The 22,125-nt window shown below is 47.8% G+C and overlaps 1 protein-coding gene across 4 annotated transcripts in view; it reads left to right on the forward strand.

Moving 5' to 3' along the window:
• Positions 1-22,125, forward strand: part of DopEcR (G-protein coupled receptor DopEcR) — a 201,556-nt gene that overhangs the window by 87,644 nt on the left and 91,787 nt on the right. The window contains exon 2 of one of the 4 annotated variants that reach the window (XM_055064886.2): positions 1,592-1,807. The exons of the other annotated variants lie outside the window; for them this stretch is intronic. The gene's annotated coding sequence lies outside the window, so the exon portion shown is untranslated. The remainder of the gene's footprint in view (positions 1-1,591; positions 1,808-22,125) is intronic. 4 annotated transcript variants of the gene reach the window in all.

Raw genomic sequence — 22,125 nt, forward strand, 5'->3', positions numbered from 1 at the left:
TTCGGCGAGCCGCGTCGCTTCTTCCGGATGAAACGACGAAAAGTCGTTTCCCCTCCTCGGTTGTTGCACCCATAAGCAGGCTAGGCAACGCCGCAATACGTAAACGGCGCCGGCACTAGCGCAACGCTCTCCGCCAGAGCTCAGCCGCCAGAAATGAACCAAAGCGCGATTTCGATACCCGCGAATGGCGCCGGCGTCTGCTACGAACATGGAGGAAGGAAACTGAGGAGAGGCCCTCCGCGCGCTAGGATAAAAGTGTGGAGGAAGTGACGTAGTAGGTTGCCCTTTTTTTTGCTGATTTTTTATTTCTTTGCCGTAGCGGCCACGCCTTTCGGGCCACAATGGCGGCTCTGTTTTGCTTCTGTGCGCTCACACGTGTTGCTCCGTAGGTTTCGTACCGTGGCAAAGGCGCCGTACGGGCAGGTTTGCGTTGGTGTCCGTGTTTTGTTGCGCTGCGTTATCTGGACCGTGCTGTCCCGGATGTTGCTGTGGCCAGGTGGGACAGGAAGAACTAAATTTCGTGAAATGAACGCGCATGCAACGCTGTACGCAATGTACCGCGCCACGGCAATGGCAACGGACGAAGGAATATCCGCGGGAAATTTTGCCCTCTTTGGCGGAATCATGCTAACGGGCTAACGATTGTTTAGTATTGCTGCGGAGCGCGCGGGTCCGAGCAGCATGGTTGCGCGCAGCGCGGCGTGGTTTCGCGAAAAACGTAAACAAGAGAGGAGAGCTGGCCCGATAGGCGGAGCAACGCCATGAGCAACGCCAACTTCCGGCTTCACTTTAGCTTCACAAAGAGTGACGTCAGGGCCTCTCCTGAGTTTCCTTCCTCCGTGGCTACGAACCAAAAAAGCGCGTGACCACGGCGCTTCGACCAATGGGAGGATCGATTCTCCGAAGGTGCGGCAGGCGACAGAGAAAGCGGTAAAGCTCAGAGGAAGCCGCTACCGTTTAGTTTTATTCAGCGACCTTAGGCTCGCACAGATGAAAAAGTCGTGAGACGGGAGGGGAATGAAGGGGACACAAAGGTAAACAAGAAAACGAGCGCGCAAGCCGGTGCCTCCCTCGCGTCATCCCGCGTGGAAAAAAAAAAGTCGCTGTTTCGCACGAAAGCCGAAGCATCAAGCAGACAGCTATGCAAGTAAGGATAGTAGTTGTATCGGCCTTATAAACATGCAAACATTTACTTGCTAACTGAATTAACAAGGATGGTGTCAGCGCCCACAAGTAAACATGAACTGATCCCACTCGATCAGTGCGGATACTCGCTGTCAAAACGCTGGGGTGAGCAAACGCGGCAGCAGCAGCGAGCGAAGTGATGCTCGTGCGGTCTATCGCTTCAACACAAGAGCCATAGTGAAAGAAATTCAACAAGAGGGGACACTAGGCCAAAAATGGCAACAGGAAACACGTTACGCCTAGTGTTGATCACATCCGTTAGTTGATGCGAGTATCGAAAAAAAAAAGAATGTGAAATGAGCTTACAGACAACGTTTTATTTCTTTTATTCTTTCCCGATAAAACTAAAAAGTTTTGCGTATAAATGAACTTATACTTGGCGAATTATTTTTCTTGCGTTATCTAGAAACAAGCTAACGGCACAAGGGTTGACATCCGGGCCAATTGGTACATAGTTCAAAGAAAAAAGCAGTCACAAGCGACAAAGGACAAGCAGATATGTTCGCACCACAAGGGCTGGACTATCAACTGAGGGTCTAGCTTGTATGTTGGACTCCCGGCGTATTCTTGCGTCCCTTCTGCACTTCGACACGGCACCACTGTACTGTTGGACTACGGCAACGTGAGACATTTTGCTTAACAGTCTGCGATGCATTTCAAGCAATTTTGGCTTTTACGGCACGGAACCGAAACTTGTGACGCAGCGAAAAACAGCTCGGCCGTCCTGGTGTAGTTAATTTGAGGTAATGACTCGTACTGGGAGATGTTTCCGACGCCCTCTATGAGCGCCAACATTATTATAACTTATTTCGGTAGTTTTTGCGCACGCTCGCCGCACCCGGCTTTCTGACGCACTTAGCGAAAAGCACCTCGGCTGTGTGACGCAGTTTCGCGTGTACGGGATCTTACCGGGGCAAGTTTTGGCATCCATACATGGCGCGCGAAACTGAGCCATAGAATAGAGAAGGGAAATCGTACCTTCCGCAGTGGTACAAAAATAAGCAGCGGCAGCGCATGGAACTTACTTAGGTGGATGCCAGGTGACGCTGCTCAATCCTGAAGCGGAAGTGCTTTTTTTAGAGCAAAATCCAATATGGCCGTTTTTTGCCGGTAGCCACGGAGGAAGGAAACTAAGGAGAGGCCCTGACGTCACTCTTTGTGAAGCAAAAGTGAAGCCGGAATTTGGCGTTGCTCATGGCGATGCTCCGCCTTTTGGGCCACCCTCCTCTCTTGTTTACATCATTCGCGAAACCACGCCGCGCTGCGCATGGTGTCGCGCGCGGAGCGCGCGCGCTCGCGCAACATCTGGCAGAGCACGGTGCAGGTAACACAGCGCAACAAGACACGGTGACTAACGCAAACCCGCCCACTCAGCGCCTTTGCCACGGCCCGAAACCTACCAGAGCAACGCGTGTGAGCGCTCAAAAGCTTAACAACGCCGCCATTGTGGCCCAAAAGGCGTGGCCATACAACAAAAAAATAAAAAAGCAGCAAAAAAATGAGAACCTACTACGTCATTTCCGCCACACTTTTCTCCTAACGCGCGGAGGGGGTAGGGCCTCTCCTTAGTTTCCTTCCTCCGTGCCGGTAGCCACGAAGGAAGGAAACTGAGGAGAGGCCCTACCCCCTCCGCGAGCTAGGAGAAAAGTGTGGAGGAAATGACATAGTAGGTTCTCCTCTTTTCTGCTTATTTTTTATTTCTTTGCCGTAGCCGCCTTTTCTTTGCCGCTTTTCGGGCCTCACTGGCGGCTTTGTTTTGGTTCTGTGCGCTCACACGTGTTGCTCCGTAGGTTTCGTACCGTGGCAAAGTTTTAGTATAGCGTAAAGCAGCAAACGCAAAGAGTTAGCGTTAGCGTTAGCGTTGCGTGCACCACACTGCGCATGCGCTATACGTAAACGCTGCTGGAGCTCTTACGTACGTACGCTATTTTCGGGATTTAGCGTTGAACGCTAACGCACGCAAGGGAGCCTTACGTACGGCAAGATGGCGGCGCCAGTCGAAGTGAGAGCAGCCCGCTTCGGATCTATCAAGTCGTCTGCCTGCACTGCTAGGCTCTATCCTTCCCCACTAATGCTCGTTTCACCTTAGATTTGTGTGATGATGCTTCGGCAGCGGCGCACAGGTGACAAATGGGCGTTGTTTGCGATATACGTCCTCGATTAGCCGGGCAGTAGGCTTAACTAGAGAGTTTGCTAATGTTTGCTCATGTTTGCTGTATCAGCCTCGAGATGGCGCCCAAGTGTATTTCGCTCGTTCGCTTGGTGTAAAGCCGCATGTGAAGCCGATGCATGTCATGTTTTCCGCGGCAAAACACAGTAGTGTGGTCGGTGCTGTGGTCACAATGCGTGTGCGTTTTACCAACGACGACGATATGAACCTCGTGAAGGAGGTTTTCGCCTTGAACCCATTCGGATGGACGTCAAGGTGGGCGTCCGTTGCAAAAAATTGGAAAGAAGTGGGAAATCCGCTTTCTGGAAGCGAAATTGCCGGCGAAACGTCCCCTCCGGTATAGCTTCGACGTTGAGTGGATCTTGAGGACACATATAACCTGCGCGGTCGCTCTCATTCCCGAAGCATGAGGGCGTCTATGTCATCCCAACCTAAAAAGGACACGTAATATGGGTCCCACAGAACACTCGATCGCGGCATGCGAAGATTAATTGGTGTGTTTCGCGACTCTCGACAAAACAACGCTCAAACCAAACACCTACATGCGTAATTAACGCAGCGACTGTGGCTTTCGATAAGCTTGACTTAGGGACACACTTGCGGATTCGGCATTGGATAAGCTCGACATTTCGTATGGATTTGGCTTTCCAGTACTTTGTGTTTTTACATCTAGATGGCGCTGTATTTGTTTGCGTTAACGTTAACGCTTTTCTCCGTTCCGCTATTCTAAAACACTACCTTGTGCCGCGCAGGGCAATCTTTCTTTGCGTTAGCGTTGCGTCGCACGCTAACGCTAACGCAAGAATTTTACACTATACTAAAACTCTCTAAAGGGCGCCGTACGGGCAGGTTTGCGTTGGTCTCCGTGTTTTGTTGCGCTGCGTTATCTGCACCGTGCTCTCCCAAATGTTGCTGTGGCCAGGTGGCTGATGTTGCTGTGGCTGCACTCGCCGGGCGCGATCGGTCATGCAATGTAGAGCGCGCGTTAGTAGTGCACGCTGACGTCACGGGTAAACAGTCGCTTGGTTTATTGAATGTGACTTTCGCGGAAGGCGAACGTTTCAGAATACGGCCCCTGTATGTGGGCGTTCATGTCACCGAACAGGATAATTTCGTCATCATTCTGGAGACCCTTAATATTGGCACTTATGCATTCCACTAACTCTTTATTCTTCTCTGTGCAATTATTTCCGGTCCACAAATGCGTAACGCCTAGCCAAATTTTTTTCCGGCCATTGTACCTGATAACCAAAGATGCTGTTGACATTTTAAATTTACTCTTTTCCATTTGGCTCCCTGATGGATGAGCATTCCGACTCCTCCTCCCTTTCTTTCCGACTTAGTTCTGTTGCACCCTTCTGAAACATAATTCTCAATCACTGGCGGCTTTTCCGAGTCTCTAAGGTGCGTTTCTGTAACCGCATACACCCGTATTTGTTCTCTATTTAACTGCTCCTCAATCTATGCTCACTTTTCCTTTCTTCCATAGAGTTTCTCACTATAAAACCTAAGGGGAAATCTGGCGCTGCTGCGCTGTGGTATGCATGTGAATGCCGGTATACTGTGACTTCGGATTGGCATCGTTCTCAGAGAGCCAGGCAAGCAGCCTTCCGTCTGTCACAATGATTACTTTTCCACTAAAACAACACGTAAAAAGCTGTTTTAGCTTTATCAATACACAAAAACATGTTTTGTTTAGCTTTGAGAACTTCTTATTGCTTGTACCTTTATATGAAACGCAAGAAGTATCAGCGGGGCGCTAAAGTTGGAGGATAGACGACAAGATTCGTTCTCGCTTTGTAACAGTTTGTCGTCTGTTCTTGCGTTTCTTAGCTTGGTTATGCATTGAAGGTGAGTATACTTCACTGGAAGATGTAATATGCGCGAATGGAAACATTCTGTGAAGATTTTGTATTAAAAATGCGTTATTTGTGTAGCCATATCCACATTTTAGACGAAGCCTCTTACAACACCAGCCAACACAAGCCTCGCAGACACACATACCCTCATTCCCATGACGGCACAGCGCTCCTTAGGAAACTCCCATAGACGCTTGTGCCAGATTTCCCTCTAGGTGTTATAGTCAGAAATTCTATGCTTTTTTCTGCATAGAGGGGCCACTGATAGCCACCTAGCGGGCGCTTGCAACAGTACGCCCGGGAGTAGTAGCAGACGACAACCTTTGCAGCAAGGATGCCTGAAGTTCGCGGTTGCGATCTATCCCTTGTTCGGGTGCGAGACTGAGTCTTCTGCCGTGAGAGCTGAAGGGAAGATGCTGGCCTCTGTGGGAGCGGGCGTGACCACGATATTACTGGTGTTTGGGACAACCCGGTGCACATACGTGCCAGGTGCGTCTCGCAGACAAACGTCATGAACTCCATTTACATGAAGTGGAGGTCATGTTAACTAGCCGCTAAATTTTGTTGACTAAAGCGATGTCTCGATTGCTTTTTTTTAATGCTACCCTTGCCGTAATGGTGCTTCTATACCTGAATCATGAGCACGCGTCGTTAGTGCAGACTTATATCTCAAACAAATATGTACGGTGCGATGTCTGCACACGCCGTTGTGATCTTTCTGCCGATGAATACATGTGGCATCGTCGAATAAGTGCAGTCAAAGTCGCCTCAAGAAGAGTAATTGCGAATTTATTTATGGGAACGCGTACACTTGTCAACAAAGTCGCCAAACGCACGAGTTAGTAAGAGCGCGTGTTATCGCTGTACCGTCGATGCAATTCTGCTGCATACGCCTATCAACTGCCGCTCCCGCTGCAGTTTTTGCAATTTTAATTTCCCCAAGGGAGCAGCTTGGAAGCGTGCAAAGCTAAAGTCTAACCAACTTTTCAGTACTTTTTTTAAATGTTATTAGAAAGAGATGCCACATGATATATTGGAAGGCAGAGCAGCGCCAGTCAAAGTAGTGAGCGCTGGCGGCAAGGCCGGGTTTAGTCCTCTCCTGCGTAAGCATATAAGGAAGAATTCAGTTGAGTAAAAAATTCACATGCAAAAAGTGACTGCGTTGTGAAACAAACAAATCACTGGGCGTGGTAAGTCTGCTCAGACAGCATCGAGGTGTGATGACTTCCCAAATGTGACGTGAACATTTCAGCGAAAATGGAACAAAAATACCATGTGCAGCAACATATTCGCAATTTTCGCCTTGAACTACCTATTTTGTAAACACATATCCCAAAAAACCACAATATCTGAGATGCCCTCGGGCAAGAAAAAAGAAAAAGCTGGTAAAGAAGCAGTTGCTTGTATCATTCCGATAATACACAGCGTGATTTGGACCCTTTACAAACGAGGCATGGTTAAATCCTCGCAGCTCAAAAAATCAACAACAGTTATGCATGAAGCAACTAGCAACAGTTCAACGTGCGCGAAGGCACACATAAAATAGATGCAAAAACATGAAGTGCGTGACAGGATTTACCGGGCCGCATAAAACCAACAATTTCAGTTCTTGCAAGCTTCAGTAGCTTTAACAAACAACACAATGCGCTCGTGCAGTCCCGCTGCCTAGCTAGCGCAACGCGGTAAAGAAGCGGCAAACGGCATTCGGAACTTGAGCGAAATGCCTTTAAACCGCATGCTGTACTGCAGACCAACGTCGTAGCTTACCCGTCTAAATATGATCGAGTGGAAAAAACACCGACACGACAAAGCAAAGGATGAGAACGAGGAATTTCCAGCCGAACGGCGGTGATCCATTGCTACCGTTGCTCCCGCTGGTGAGGCTTTGTGGGGAACAATTAGAACCGTATCGCCGGCACGTTTTCGCCGGTATTTGAGCCCCCGCCCTGCAACAATTCTTCATCGACATTACTCGAAGCTTTGGATACCTCGCACGTGCGAAGGGTGTCACTTATTTTGCTCTGAAAACGTGAATAAGACAGAGAAGCATGATCAACGATGTAGAAAACTACGGCGAGCGGCTGGCTCCTTTCCCGGGTTTTCCGTGCAAGGCCGCCACTAGTGGCGCGTCCATCGTCCCCGTAACTTGAGCCAGCGTCTCTGACGGCTGTTCGGCACGTTTTCACAGTAGAGTGGGGCTCGTTCGTCGTGTAGCGTCGGAAGTCGCTGCCTCTTCTCCATCGCGCAACGTTTCAGATACGAGTTCCTGTTGCAGATCTGTGCTTGCTTGTGTTTACTTGTGCTTATGCAATGACATCTCGTAAGCTGCGCGCGTTCCGCGTGAACTTGGCGAAACGCGGACGGCGTCGACGGTAGCTTTGTCCCATCTTTAGGTGCGTTGCCTTGTTGGTGCTGCTACAAGTTCATTGAAATATATACACGTGTAAATGGCTCACAAGCCGCACTTTTTTCTGTCAAGTACCCATGGGGTTGCTCAGGGGAGGTAAAATTTATTTCTGGGTATGCGAACTTCACGGAGGAGGACATTCTCCGAGTAGCCTCGCATACCGATCAAGTACCGGGCCGCACCATCATCACAGTGCCGCTATCTCATATACACCTTCGCCCGAGCGCTGCACCTTCGAACTGTGCGAGCTACGTCTGGGAAAGCTGCGAAAAGGGAAGACCCTGACTCCAGGGACGCGCGCATAGAACATGCTGCCCTCCAAAAAGCCGTCGCTGAATACAACGAGGCCTTTAACAGAGCACGTGAGGAGGATCAAGCAAATTCTTTGAGCGAGCCTACCAACCACTTGACGAATCAAGAGAACAAGTTCTGGGACGTAATCGAAAAAAAATTAAAGGCTTCTTGTCATTCACAGCGTCGTGGATGAAACACCCGGGCTGATATAGTCTGTTTGCGTGAAATTAGACTTGAGCGTGACGCTACATGTAACAAAAACAGCCGTAAAAAAGCTAGGCGCAAATCTGTGCGTTCCCGAAATTGCTAACTGTAAAAGGGGTATTGTGGAACTCCTCGAAGGCATCGAGAAGTGGGACGGTGACCTGATGTCCAACTCAGTCGCGGAAATTTGCGAGGCTGTTTGTTTGCAGCTGGATCAGTTTTCCACGTCCCAAGCAGAAGACGAGGCCGACTGCATTCCATTTCTGAAAGAGCAAGTCACCTTGTACCTATAGAAAAAACAGCGCAGACGCTACTCTGCGGATTTCATGGTGTTCTGCTGCATTCTTTTCACTGTATCGCCCCATGCGTACGCTTACATACGCAGCCATGGAAGCATCACCTTGCCGCATCCTGTGACGATCAGATCAGTGTGCTCGTCTTACGGTATGAGCCCTCAGCAAGAGCATCAGAGCGAAGCATTCCTCAGCTACATGGCGAGAAGAATTCCTGATCTGAAAGGTGACCAGCGCTTTGTTAGAGTTATGGTAGACGAAATGCATATAAAACCCTACTTTGACTACAAAGGGGGCAATGTTACCGGCGCTGCGCTTAACACAAACGAAGCTGCAAACTGTGCGCTCATTTCCATGGTGCGCAGCCTGACATGCAAATTCAAAGACGTTGTACACATCGTGCCAGTGCGCAGAGTAGAGGCGGAGTGCCTACACAAGACGCTTAAAGATGTGATTTGCGGGCTGGAAAAGATCGGGTACTGCGTTGTGTGCGCCGTGAGCGACAAGTCTGCGAACAGAAAAGCGATGTCCCTGTTCGAATCGCCTCCTCTTAACATCATTGTGTACCAACACTCGTCGGACCCTGCAAGGCCGGGTCGTTGTAGACCCGGTACACATATTACAGTTCATACGAAATAACTGGATCAACCAGAAGAATAACCAAGTTTGTTTCTGCTTGCCAGAGCGCATGCAAACAGCGTCATTTGCGACAATCGGGGACTCTTACAGCAAAGAGTGTGACCAGCTGTTGAAACGGGGCTATGAGCTGTCGAGAAAAGCCCTCTACCCTTCGAATACTGAAGGGCAGAACGTACAGCTCGTCTTACAAATCTTCAATGATTTCTTACCTGAGGCGTTACGTGCTCTTGGAGCAACGCACAACGTATTCTCTTTTGAGGCCACTGCCACATTCATCGAGATCATACTCAAGTGGTGGAAAGCTGTGAACGTGAAAACTCCGTGGAAGGGAAAAAGGCTGAGAGACCAGTTCCAACAACCAGTGTTTTCTGCTGATAGCGATCAAAAAATCGACTTCTTGCACGTGCTTTTGAAATGGCTGCATGAGTGGAAAAACAAAGGCCTTGGCAAGGGTACTTGTGACAAATGAAACTCACGCTGGTCTCAAACGCACTACCCATGCGCTTGTTGAGGTCGCTTGGTACAGCTTCTAAGAGCTCGGGATGTCGTATGTTCTTTTCGGCAAGATAAAAACCGACTGCCTAGAAGATCGCAAAGTATAATAGGCAACTGGCAGGTGCGCAGTATCACGTTTCCATCAGGGAGATTTATGAAGTGAAAGACAAGCTGCGCCTGCAGAGCACCTTATTTCCACTGACCAGCACTTGGAATGTGTTCGCAAGCAGGTAGAGGCATTTCATCCCAGCTGCAACGTTGCTGTAAGCAGGGAGATTCTGTCGAAAATGCAGGACGTCCTTCCTATCTTGGTCTACGTTGCAGGATATGCAGTGTACGGGACCCTGAAAAAGTTGAATTGCGCGAAATGCAGGGACGCGTTGACTGTGGATAACACGATCACAATCTCTGCCGCTCACGAACACTGCGATCTTATGAAGCAGTTGGACAGTGGAGGTCTAGTCTACCCATCGATGTATGCACTTAACGCTCGCAGCTACGTTGTCGTAGAGCAGCTCGCTACGCAGCCAGAACTGCCCTCACAACGCACGGTCGTCACGAAGCTGACACTGCAATTGCTGGCCAACGAAGAGCAATCCGACGTCGACGCCTGCGAGCATGTCACACGAGCGAAGTAAAACGCATCCCGCGGGGCAGCACGCACGTTTTGCTGAGGAACTTCTGTGGCAAACTAAGTGACAAACTTCTCGACGCGAGCAATAAGTAAAAAAAAAAGAAGGAAAGCCACAACTTTTCAGAACAAATACTTATATTGCTCCTAATATAGCGCTACCACAACACGAAACTAGATTGTGTAAATAAATGATTTGCTCCTATAATTTTCTTGCGGTCAAATTTCTTTTAAAATTCAGGCATGCTCGTTCTTGCAAGAAACAAAAGTTTCCGCACGGTGCATCTGCGAAACAACCTCTCTTGAACAGCGCTCCCTATTTTTGCGCCCCCTCGTGCGACGCCGCTTGTGGTGTTGCCCGTGCACCGGCGCGGGGGCAACGGGATGCCAGGGTGCGCCGAGAGGAGGCGCCGGCGCCGTGGCCCACGGCAAAGGACGGCCCGGCGCCCATCGCCGAACGCGCCAATCGACCGAGCTGACGACAGAGCACGTCACTCTCGATGCGGCCTTCTGCACAGACTGTCATCGGGTTTGCCTCGCTTACGATCTGCGCGCGAACCGGGTTTGACGTTTTGGTCTTTATTATTTATTTATTTATTACATTCCTGCATCACCCACGCCGGCATTATAGCAGGGGGGATTACGTTGTCAAGGAATAAACAAACGATCACGTACACAAAGCGCGATATAGCGCATTATTGTTTTCAATATTAACAATGTCAGGCGAAAGAGCATTCCGTCCTCTTATAGATCGAACAAAAAAAAAGTACCTAAGGACGTCACCCCTGAAAGGGAACTCGCGGATTTTCAGTGCATGTCTCGTTGACGCATAAGCAGGGGACCTAATATATGTTTCTCTCTCAATCCTTGTTTTTGAATAATAATTATTAACAAACCTAGCTGCCCTATTTATCACTCTTTCAAGCTGTTCCGTGGGATCAGCCTTGTACGGATCCCAACAGATACAACTGTAATCAAGTAAACTACGAACACAAGTGAAATGCAATTGCTGTTTTAATTTCTCCTGTAACTGACTGAAATTACCGCGCAGGAATCCCAATGAACCTGTTGCCTTATCGTTAATATACGTAGTGTGCCTGTTGTCCTCAAACAGGATCGTTTCTGGTGGCCCGCCACGTCGGCCCAAAGTGCCTGCAGCCGATCGCCGGCTCCCGGGGACGCGAGCCCGGGACCGTTCGCGGCCCCAGTCGAGATGCGCCGGCATGCAGTGGAACGCTCCCGCGTTGCGGAAAACCCTCGTGCTCCGCCGTCGGCGAGCTTCGCGTACTGCGAGGCCCGCCAACGGGAACGCGGTGAGGTCTCGGCTCGGGAATCCGAACAAGGGTGTGAGCCGAGCTGCCATGTTGGCTTCACAGTCCAAGGGCCGGCGGTTCAGATAGCCAGAAATAAATAAAAAGAACCCCTTTACAGCCAATCCACGTGTTGAAGGTGGTCCCTATGCGTTTAACAATAACCCCTCATATAATTTGGAGCTGAAGAATCGAAAAAGTCAAACATTTTGACGAATACCGAGAGAGCCGATGGGACCGCATACCAGCAGAAGCGCGCTTACGGAATTTTACGCGCCGCCTTTACCCTGGACACGGTCCGGCGCGAGCAGCAGTCTATTTTGTTAATATTTCTACCCCTTTCGTGGCGTCAATTTCTTATATTACACAGCGTATTATTATTTTCTTTATTTGCCAGTATCCTTGTATATTGTATATAGCGGTTGGAAGTGTGTGTGTGTGTGCGTGTGTGTGTGTGTGTGTGTGTGTGTGTGTGTGTCAGAAACGGTGTTATAGTCGGATACAACTGAAGTCTGCAGTGAAGCCCCGCCCACGCCTTCATCGCCGCCAGCCACTGTTCCTCCGCGAGGCTGCAAATAGTTCGTACTTCAACCTTTCCCTGCTGCCTAAATAAGACGGTAACCACAAAAATAGAATTATAAGCTCGTAATGTTGTCTCGTCTATTATAGCGGAACGGTGAAAGCCTAATTTTTTATTGAGCCGAAATGAAACGCCTAATTCACTGCAACTATTTATTGCCGAGTTTCACGTCAGTTGGCAGTGAAGTTTCATGAGTAAAACGGCGCCTGCAGTGAAATGAACTGTACTGCGGGCTTTTGAAGAGTGAAATGCTCGGATTCCATACACTTTGTACATATCTGTTGCACACCTCATCGCTTCCGCCGATCTGGAGGTATCAAGTACGACGCAATTTTGAAAAGGTCGCATGACGACGATGTTGTTTGCTTCTCTGATTGGCAGGCGGAGTAACACAACCCCGCGCGGTCCGTGTGCCTGGCTTGCCAACTGCTGTTTTTTTTAAAGTTGTATGCTACTATAGTTGTACTTGCTGGGCTGAGGTTAGCATTTAGCTAGTGCATGAAAAAAGGCTCACTTGTCTAGGGGGCATAAGCCACTACTAGACTGGTAGGTGAGTAATTAAGAAGAGGAGGATGTGGGGATTCATCTAGGTCCCGGTGCCTCTGCTTGGGCATTCACCTGTTCTGTCGTCCCTACGCCTCTCCCTTTCTCATCGCGGTGGTTTGCCATGAGGGCACTCGCGTTGCCGGGGAGGTCGGGGAGGCGTTTTTACAATTGCTAGTAGGTAAAGCGGGGCATGGCGTTTTTCACGGCGCTCGACGTTTCTGCGCAGGCGTGAATAAGAGCGCGCGCGAGAGAGAAAATCTGGGGGATGGGGCACTATGGAGGAGGTTTCTTAGTGCGCCTTGCATGCGTTTGTCCTCTAGACGTGCCGGCATTGCGGAGCGCGGTACAGTTTGTTTACGCTCCGCCGCTGGCTGCCCGCGCGATGAGGGAGTGGGCCCGGACGCCCCATTTGGTGATCGCTGTGTCTGAAGGGGCAAGGTTCTGACAGGTGTTGTATAAATCGCGGGTCGGTTTTTTTAGTCGCGACGATAGATTGCATTTTTTACCAGCATTGCTCCAGGAGAGCACATGTAACCGGTAAACGGAGGCCTCAGGAGAGCACCTGAGGTTATATTAAAGCAGGCGGCGCAGGATCTCCAGGGCACCCACGCGGTAGCGGGGATATCAAAGCTAGAAGCGGGGGGGGGGGGAGGCGTGGGTTGGGGCCGCGCAGGCCTCAGTGAGCCCCAACCCATAGACCAGTCCGGGTTCTAGCTTTGATGTCGCCGTTACCGCTTTGGTCTCCTGGAGGCACCGCCAATAATGCGAAATAATGACACGTTGTTTTAATTAGTAAAAACACGATTTATTAAATATAATTGCGTCGAGCCGCCAAATTGCGGTGCTAAGTTCAGCACTTCCGCGCCCCGCGACTTCTACGGGCACGCCTAGGGACAAACGCATACAACACGCGCTAACAAACTCTTCCGTAGTGCCTAGGCAGAGTCGTATATTCAAGGAGCAAAAGTCCGCACATTTACTCTCTCGCACCCGTTGCCTACAAAGTGTTTACTAAGGTAATTGCAAATAGAATCAGGAACACCTTAGACTTCCGTCAACCAAAGGACCAGGCAGGATTCTGTAAAGGCTACTCAACAATAGACCATATTCACACTATCAATCAGGTGATAGAAAAATGTGCGGAATATAAGCAACATTTATATATAGCTTTCATTGATTACGAGAAAGCGTTTGATTCCGTCGAAACCTCAGCAGTCATGGAGGCGTTGCGGAATCAGGGTGTAGACGAGCCGTATGTAAAAATACTGAAAGATATTTATAGCGGCTCCACAGCCACCGTAGTCCTCCATAAAGGAAGCAACAAAATCTCAATAAAGAAAGGCGTCAGGCAGGGAGATACGATCTTTCCAATGCTATTCACAGCGTGTTTACAGGAGATATTCAGAGACCTGGATTGGGATGAATTGGGGATAAGAGTTAATGGAGAATACCTTAGTAACTTGCCATTCGCTTATGATATTGCCTTGCTTAGTAACTCAGGGGACCAACTGCAATGCATGCTCACTGACCTGGAGAGGCAAAGCAGAAGTGTGGGTCTAAAAATTAATCTGCAGCAAACTAAAGTAATGTTGAACAGTCTCGGAAAAGAACAGCAATTTACAATAGGTAGCGAGGCACTGGAAGTGGTAAGGGAATACATCTACTTAGGACAGGTAGTGACGGCGGATCCGGATCATGAGACTGAAATAATCAGGAGAATAAAAATGGGCTGGGGTGCGTTTGGCAGGCCTTCTCAGATCATGAACATCAGGTTGCCATTATCCCTAAGGAGAAAAGTTTATAACAGCTGTGTCTTACCAATACTCACGTACGGGGCAGAAACCTGGAGGCTTACGAAAAGGGTTCTACTTAAATTGAGGACGACACAACGAGCTATGGAAAGAAGAATGATAGGTGTAACGTTAAGGGATAAGAAAAGAGCAGATTGGGTGAGGGAAGAAACGCGAGTTAATGATATCTTAGTTGAAATCAAGAAAGGGAAGTGGGCATGGCCAGGATAACCGATGGTCATTAAGAGTTACGGAATGGATTCCAAGGGAAGGGAAGCGTAGCAGAGGGCGGCAGAAAGTTAGGTGGGTGGATGGTATTAAGAAGTTTGCAGGGACAACATGGCCACAATTAGTACATGACCGGGGTAGTTGGAGAAGTATGGGAAAGGCCTTTGCCCTGCAGTGGGCGTAACCAGGCTGATGATGATGATGATGACCGGCTCTTCCTCGCACATGTGCGCAAACGTCCTTCGTCTCCGCAAGTGCCACGTGCCGCTGTACCTACTAGCAATTGGAAATACGCGACCGGGCGTTTGTGCAGCGTTGTGTGCCGCCGGAGACGATTCCCGCTAACTCAGGGCTGCGTTCTCTTGCGTGCGCAGCGCTCGGTGCCCCCTCTGGCGGCCTGAGCTGGAGTACGCGAGGCGACTACGGACGCAGCTCTGTGGCTCGCTAAGCTGGAACCCGCGGAGGTCGGTACTGGTGTGAGATGCTACAGCCCCAAGCGTTATTGAAAGCAACTAATCTAATCGTACTTTTCGCGTCTAAATTGGCGACACATTGTCGAGTTAGTTTACGCAAAAAACCGGCGTGCCTCAGGGAGGCGGGTTTAGCTGTACGCTATTTATCGTAAAGATAAACTCGCATCGTGCACCGTTAACGTCATCGATTTTCTATTCTGTCTCTGTAGATGATGGCAGGTTTCAAATCTTGTGCCCTTGCAGTTCGCGAGCCACAGATTGATCTTGCTCTAAAAAAAATTGTATAAGTGGGCGGACTAAATTTATTGTAAGCTTAATCTCCACAAAAGCGTGTGTGCTTTTTTTTTACAACAAAGAGAGGGCTTCTTTCAAATCCCACTATTGAATTGTATGGGCTGCACTTACTGCTGATAACGGAAGCTTTTGGTTGCCGTGCTTGACTGGAAACTACCTTATAAATAATTATACCACAAATAAAATATGTGAAGGCCAAATGCTTAGTCACTGAACCTAATGAATATACTGCCGCACACAACATGGGGCAGTGGTAGGAAGTGCTTAATGAAGATATACAAGAGCCTGGCTCGGTTACGTTTGATTAAGGCGCCGCGGTGTGTCACTTCCGCAGCAAGCGCTTTAAAGGTACTTGACGCTGTTCACCGCTTAGGCATCGGGCTAGCCACAGGAGCCTTCAGGACAAGCCCTGTTCGAAGTCTTTACGTCGAATTGAATGAGTAGTCACTTAATTTGCCGTCGTCACACTGTAGTTTTACACGTTTTCTAGAAGTACACTCGTCTTGGGCTGCATACCGGCCACGGCGGCCGCATTTCGAAGGGGGCGAAATGCGAAAACACCCGTGTACTTCGATTTAGGTGCACGTTAAGGAACCCAAGGTCGTCCAAATTTCCGGAGTCCCCCACTACGGCGTGCCTCATAATCAGATCGTCGTTTTGGCAGGTAAAACCCCATAATTTAATTTTTTAAGGAAGTGCACTTGAACCCTGCACATCCTTGAAACTCAACTGTAAACAATACGGCGTGTGCCAAATTGTTTCGTAGTTGTCCCATAGTGAGAGAACCCTTTTAACTGCTTGTGAGGAGCCTCGTTGAAGAACTGGGGGTTGCACTCCTTGAACATTGCCTAATGGTATCACCGAAACCATTGCCGCCATGACAGTGGCAGCTCATAGAATGTGATTCTTCGTTTGTAGAAGTAACAAGCCACGCTCCCGAGGCACACATCCGAATGCATTTTCGCGAACTTCAGTCTAAGTACTCGTGTGCAGAATTTTACATTAAGGCATCTAGGTCACATGGCGGCGTGTTTTATGTTGCAGTCGAACCATGCTTCTCAAAATTCAATGTGCTGCATCTGGAAACACGTATCTTCACGGCTCTGGTCCATGCAACATTGGCGGCAGTGCAACACATCACGAAATAAAGCTTCGAAAGACAATTATACCTTCAAACTCCTTATGTCTCGTTAAAGCCTTAATGTTATTGCGTAAGCAGAAAAATCCTGTACTTAATGAGCTTTATTGAGTCCTTTGTACAACATATACGTTAAACCAGCATATCGTAATTGTTGGGTACCTGGGCATAGAAACATCAAGGGTAATGTGCTGGCCGACTAAATTGCCGCTTCCATGGAGACAAAAGCTAGTGACGCCTCCAAAGCTATCCCTATTCTAGACATGAGGACTTACTTGCGGAAAGAGCTCAGAATCTATTGGCAGCGTAAGTGGGACGCTGAAACCTTGAATAAGGTTAATGCGGTTAAGCCACAGTTAAGCAGCTGTTCAACACCAACGAACTCGGGGTGAGTTGACGTCCTGTTTGGTCTACTCACAATAGGACACACATACCGTACTCATTCTTACCTGTTAACTGGCGGTTAGCCTTCTATGTGTGGTAGATGTTGCGGGAGGCTGACCGTGCTTCACGTTTTACTGTACGTATCCTTACGTACAGTAAAACAAATGTCTTTACGGCTGAGGCATAGGTCTCAGCCATGAAGATACTTGTTTACGGATTCAAGACATCCAATTCCGAGAAGCATGGACGTACTGCTGCATAAGACACACCCGTATGTGATCATTATTGATCTGTGTAATACTCTGGGGCATGGGTATTTCACCTGAAGTTCTGGAAAATTCACCTTAATATGTGCCTCCAGGGCATGTTTACTGATCAAAATAAACGATGCGTCACATTCAATGTTCTGCCACGGCGGTTAGCGCTTCGCTGGAAGCATTAGATGATGTTCTAGCACAGGGACACCTATTTCTTCACAGAGATTCCTTACACGAAATGAGAAGGGCTGTCTCAGTGTTCGCCGATTATAAAGCAGTGGGGCACAAGTAATGTCATTTACGGTTGTGTAACAAGGATATTCAGGGTTCGAATGTACATTAAGAAAATATGTGAAGCTAGAATATGACCTCAGTAAATGGAGTGACCACTCGTTTGATTATACGTAAAGGCTTACTACAGGACTTGTCCTGAATGCACTTGTGGCCAGCGAATTCCGAAATGGTGAACAGGATCAAGCATCCTTAATGCGCTCTGTGCGGCAGAGTGGTACAATACAGCACCGTAATCCAAGCGTGATCGTGCAATACTTTTATACAGGTTTGTTAGGCATATTGTGTAACGGTCGCGTGTTGTGTGGGAGAAAATTTTAGTATGTTCAGTGTTTTCAGGCACTTAGTCTTGGTGTACTTGATGTGGTCGACGTTCGATAGTTTTGAGTTAATTGTGTCGCCTAAACATTTGTGTACCGCGTTCACAGGTAAGCGCTGTCCGTGCACTTTGATATTAGGCTCTGTTACCAGGCTTTTCTTCCTCGTAAAGAGGACGCAAGACCTTTTCTAAAGTTAACCTTAAAACCATTCTCATTAGCTCATTTTGTCAAGTTATTTAGGTCAAGTTGAACGTGTCGCTCACAAACAGTGAAACTGCACCATTTGAACCCCACCTGCACGTCGTCAATGTAGACCGAATAAAACGTCATTTGTGTAATTGATGAGCGTAAAGAATTCATTTTCATAATAAAGAGGGTACAGATAAGTACACCACCCTGCGGTAGCCCAGTTTCTTGTACAAATTGCCTGGGTAAAGCATTACTGATTCCAACAGCGAATGCCCGGTTTGATAAGTATCTCTCTATAACGCTAACGTGTTTCCACTAACACCAATTCACGACAGGTCCCGCAGTATCCCGTAGCGTCACGTGGTGTCGTAGGCCTTCTCCATGTCAAGGAACACCGACAAAAAGTATTGTTTATGAAGAATTCATCGTGAATATAAGCTTCGAGGCGCACAAGATGGTAGCCTGTAGACCATCCTTCTTCTCAAACACATTGTTATGCGTCAGGTAATTTGGTGGATTCCAAGAAATGTTATAGACGGCGATTTACCACCTTTTCAAATAGCTTGAAAAGACAACTGGTAAGCTCTATCGGGCAGTAACTTGTTACCGAAGATGGGTCTTTACTCTGCTTCAAAATTGGGACTACGATAACTTCTTTCCAAGCGGCTGGAAGAAATCCAATAGCCAAAGTGTCGTTGAAGCGTCATTTGCTTGTCGGGATAAAAATTCTGGATCACCTCATACATAATCTTGCCAGCTCCGGGTGCAAAGCTGTTGCGTGCGTTTACAGCATCTCTCGCTCGGCGATATTGAAAGGTCGGTTGTATGGTTCGTATTTTTTCCGCATTTGCGGTCGAATGTCTGCTGTTCTGCTATTTCTTTATATTTGAGGAGTGATCTTGAATAGCGTGTGGAGCTAGGCACACGTTAGAAATGTTGCCCAAGAGCATCTGCTTCATCTTCTAAGCTCTTCCCTTGGTCATTTACTAGGGGCAACGGATGAGGTGGTTGCCCCTTTAGGCTTCTGAGCCAATGCTATATTTCACAGCGCAAGCTGTTATGGCATTCCTGTAGCCTTTTCGGTTGGCGATGGTGGCTCCTTCGAGAGACTGCGTGACCAGGCCGGCAGCGTCCGGTGCGCCGCGGATGGTGGTCAGGTGGTTGCGAGCGACCGTGGAAGTAGCCCAACCGACCTGCTTTGCCGGCAGCTATTCCGTGCTTATATCTACTCTCGATGTCCCCTCTCGGGTGTCAGTGCCGAGAGAACTGACACCAATGTGGAAATGTCTGTTTAAATTCGCTGTTTCGTTCATAAAATCTTCTCGAAATGACCTATGCTTGTGATTGCGAAGTCAGAGGCATGCGTAAGGTATTGTGGTGCGGGCGGCCCATCACAAGGTTCGACAGATTAAATCAATTTAGACGTGTCAACAATTTTTTCAACGGTCTATTACAATTACTGCGGGGCCTTAACACTGATTACTTGCGAAGAAAAACAACGGCAAATTTCCTGTCATAAATTTGCTGCTCAAACCGCAACGTTGGTGCGGGAACGTTACTTCGCGGATTTGAACACGTCTCCTCATAGTTTGTTGATTCTGTATAGTGCGCCAATCGACGTCCCAATTTGGCAATGCAGTGTAACGTTTCACGGCTGATCAACGAGTGAAATGCTGCGACCACTGACACCGCCACGGCAATCTCTTGCGGCGAGGAGGCGTCTTTCATGGTTCGCTCTAAATAGGGAGCTTCTCTGCATGTTAACAACGAGCCTAGCTTAACCCTTTGATGCCTAAACGTTGAGAAGTTCAAAATTAAACAATATTCTGATAAAAAACATCTCAGAGGCTACAGAATGTAGTACAATTTATTGCTTGAAATTTTTTCTGTATAACTGTCCATTTTGGGCCGTCTTACATAGAATACATTAGGCAAATGCACTCCTTATTGGGGATGATGGCGGTTAAATTATTCTTTCCGAACTCGTATGTCACATTTCTTACGGCGCACGGTAGTTTTCTTATGCAAGTTGGAAGAAGTGGTTTGTTTGTCCTGAAGAATTACAATGTGGTCCAATCGGCCAAATTAATTTTGTGTTTTCAGCAAATCCTATTGGCTCCATCAATGCAATCGCTTACATATGTAATCCTTCTGGTATATGGCTAATACGGGCCTTTGAAATGCGAGTAGGTCAGCTTGATCGCTTGCTAGCCTGTTGTGCTAGAACGCATTCGCACACATCACGAAGTTATGTAAGTAGCTCAAAATACTGTTTCTTGCCCAGAGCAGTGCACTACGTTTCACTCCTTTTGTGAAGTCTCTTCACTCCATCCTTGTTGGCTTACATGGGGTGAACGCAAAAGGCTACGTCTCTAGACCACGACATTTAATTTGCTTTCTGTACAGTGTCTGGTTACTAAATGCTAGCGTTCTAAATCCTGGGCGCTACTGCAACATTACCGCAGCATTTACAGTAATAGACGGTTATCTCAGAATCGCAATCAACTCCGTAGCCGACAAATTGCAGGCATAATTTCAAAATTAGTTCAATAACGTGTGACTAATGATGTATCAGTCTAGGAAAGGCGCTCGGAAGAGAGCTCCTCAAAGCTGTTTAGCCTATTTGATGTATGGCATGCATTTATAGACTATTTTGCTTTGAATAATAGTTCATGTTATGTGCAAGAAAGCTGAACACTGCATCTAGGAAAGAAATTTTGAATGTATCGATTCCAGTTAGGGCGGAATCCTCATGAATTAGAGTGCCGCGAGTACTAGGCGTTCGAAGAACACTTGAGGTCACGCTTGCGCTCACACTGTGCATATTTCCTGACACTTTACTTGTAGCTCAGTGAGAACCTTGTCATCATCACTGAAATACAAAACATTGCCTACTGCTTCGACCACAAAATTGTTGCCCAGCGAATAGTTCATGGCCGTGGTGTATTCATGGCTGCTTTCTTCGTCAGTTACTACAGCAGCGTAATTTTTGGATGGACTAATGAGGACTGCTGAGGCAACAACAACAACAACAACAACATCATCATCATCATCATAGTCATCATCATCAGCAGCAGCAGCCTGTTTTATGTCCACTGCAGGACGAAGGCCTCGTCCTGCGAACTCCAGTTACCCCTCTCCTGCGCCAACCGATTCCAACTAGCGGCCGCGAATTTCCTAATTTCATCACGAGGGTCAATATAGTTGAAAATTACCTTTAGTATTTGTAGATCTTTATTTGCAAAAACCGGATGAAGAACAAGCATGTTCCATCCTAACAAAACGACGAAACAGTTTATGGCACAGACGCGAACTCGAGAATACGTCGGATGTCAGACCCACCTACTACTGTAAGCTCTCGAAACCACACCCAATCTGCCTACTGTACTGCGCATATGTAGGACAATAGGACGAATAAAAATAAATAAATAAATGTCGAACGATGCTGTTTCAACGTTGTAAGTGACGATATTTTTTAATAAAGACCATATATATTCTGTGGTATATGCATGTTGTTCATTAGGAACAGTTAATAAAGTTCTCGTATACAATCAAATATATTTCAATCAATTTCGGTAATCATTTCTGCCGTGATGTGGCGCCCTTCTCGATGTCCCAAAACCAACGATGTTGCAGCTGTCGTTGCGCGGAAGCATGTAGATACACACTTGCGAACGCGTATAGACATTTATACAGTACCAGTGGCACCCACGACGATAATGCAAGAGAGAATAGTCTAGAGGAATTCGAAATCCCACAGTTAACACCGGAAGAAGTAAAGAAAACCTTGGGAGCTATGCAAAGGGGGAAGGCAGCTGGGGAGGATCAGGTAACAGCAGATTTGTTGAAGGATGGTGGGCAGATTGTTCTAGAGAAACTGGCCACCCTGTATACGCAATGCCTCATGACTTCAAGCGTACCGGAATCTTGGAAAAACGCTAACATAATCCTAATCCATAAGAAAGGGGACGCCAAAGACTTGAAAAATTATAGACCGATCAGTTTACTGTCCGTTGCCTACAAAGTATTTACTAAGGTAATTGCAAATAGAATCAGAAAAACCTTAGACTTCCGTCATCCAAAGGACCAGGCAGGATTCCGTAAAGGCTACTCAACAATTGACCATATTCACACTATCAATCAGGTGA

The sequence above is a fragment of the Dermacentor andersoni genome, chromosome 1, assembly GCF_023375885.2.
Source record: "Dermacentor andersoni chromosome 1, qqDerAnde1_hic_scaffold, whole genome shotgun sequence".
Taxonomy (NCBI): Eukaryota; Metazoa; Arthropoda; class Arachnida; order Ixodida; family Ixodidae; genus Dermacentor; species Dermacentor andersoni.